At 35.4% G+C, this 1,835-nt stretch overlaps 1 pseudogene; it reads left to right on the forward strand.

Moving 5' to 3' along the window:
• The first annotated feature begins 481 nt into the window (after positions 1–481).
• On the forward strand, positions 482–1,422 carry LOC124103401 (olfactory receptor 2B11-like; annotated as a pseudogene).
• Positions 1,423–1,835: the final 413 nt, after the last annotated feature.

Consider the following 1,835-nt stretch of genomic DNA (forward strand, 5'->3'; position numbering starts at 1 on the left):
TTTTATGTGGTTGTCATGTTTACATTTTTAATTAAATGAAGTGCGAACATATTCTTGAAATTTCTACAGAAAAGTAGTTATCTTTACTTGGATGCTAATTCTCCTTCTCACCTCATTACCTGCTTCAACTCTGGCTATACACTTCTGAAATTTTTCTTTTCTTTTTTTTTTCCTGATAGAATATAGCTATAGAATAGCCTCATAATGAGATGACTTCAAACAATAAGTTCCTTTTAAATATGTTATATTTCCCAATTTTTGCTCTAGAAATGTCATATTTTTATTGTAAGTACCATTTCTTGTAGTATCATGAATGGGTATTTGGTCACCTTGCTACAGACCTTTGCCTTTTTTCCTCCAAGAGTTATTGCACACTATCCTCTATAATAGTATGGCCGATATGTAGTTATACTTTTTAACTAATTATAACTGTTTCTAATTTTTGCCACTTCCTTATTAAAGGTGAGACAACTTGAAGAGAATGATAATAGTTAATGAAAGTCATCATGAAGAGTTCATCCTACTAGGCTTTGCAGACCTACCTTGGCTAGAGCTTCCTCTATTCATTATTCTTCTCATAACATATCCCTTGGCCTTGATGGGAAACATTGCTATCATTCTGGTTTCCAAATTAGATCCTCATCTCCACAGCCCCATGTATTTCCTCCTCACCAACCTCTCCTTTCTAGACATGTGTTATACCACAAGCATTGTTTCCTCAGATGCTATTTAATCTGGGAAGCTCTACAAAGACCATTAACTATATTGGGTGTATAATTCAGCTTTATATCTTCCATATAATGGGGGGGCACAGAATGTCTGCTCTTGGCTATTATGTCCTTTGACCGCTATGTGGCCATCTGCAGACCTCTGCACTACACCCTCATCATGAATCAATGCACTTGCATCTTGCTAGTATCCATTATGTGGATGACTGGAGTGACCTTTGCTTTCTCAGAAGCCACTCTTACATTACAATTGCCATTGTGTGGTGTCAATAAACTGGATCACTTGTTGTGTGAAATTCCAGTTCTGATAAAGACCACCTGTGGTGAAAAGGAGGCTAATGAGCTTGCACTGTCTGTGGTGTGTATTTTTATATTAGCTGTTCCTCTATGTTTAATCCTTGCCTCCTATGCTAGTATTGGACGTGCTGTTTTTAAGATTAAATCTTCTGAGGGAAGGAAGAAGGCCTTTGGTACATGTTCCTCTCATCTCATTGTAGTTTCCTTATTTTATGGTCCAGCCATTAGCATGTATCTTCAGCCTTCCTCCTCTATCACAAGGGACCAGCCCAAGTTCATGGCTCTCTTCTATGCAGTAATGACACCAAAACTTAACCCCTTCATCTATACCCTAAGGTATAAGGATGTAAAAGGGGCCTTAGGGAACCTAGTGAGGAACATTTGCAAACGCAAATAAAATTACTTGTAAAATGCAGTTTTTCTAATAACTCACTTAAAAATATTTTTAGTTGTAAACAGACACATTACCTTTATTTGATTTATTCATTTTTATGTGGTGTTGAGTATAAAATCCATTGCCTTACACACAGTATGCAAGTGCTCTACCACTGAGCCACAACCCCAACCCCCTAATAATTCATTTTTGACTAATAATATAATCTCATGCTATATGTTCTTTTTGTCAAATATATTTTGTTTCTGACATTTTTAGTCACATTGAGCATGGGTGATATCAGATTATTTGTACTAGTAGGGAAAGTTGATTTGTAAAAATGCAGTAAATAGAATTTTTTGTTTGAATATTGAACTAGTAACTGTACTGAGTAGTAAAAGGAAAATTTTAAAATTTAATTGCAATATAAATCAATT

This window comes from Marmota monax, unplaced genomic scaffold (assembly GCF_021218885.2).
Source record: "Marmota monax isolate L192 unplaced genomic scaffold, Marmota_monax_Labrador192_F-V1.1 WCK01_AAM20220418_F8-fsc00280, whole genome shotgun sequence".
Classification (NCBI taxonomy): domain Eukaryota; kingdom Metazoa; phylum Chordata; class Mammalia; order Rodentia; family Sciuridae; genus Marmota; species Marmota monax.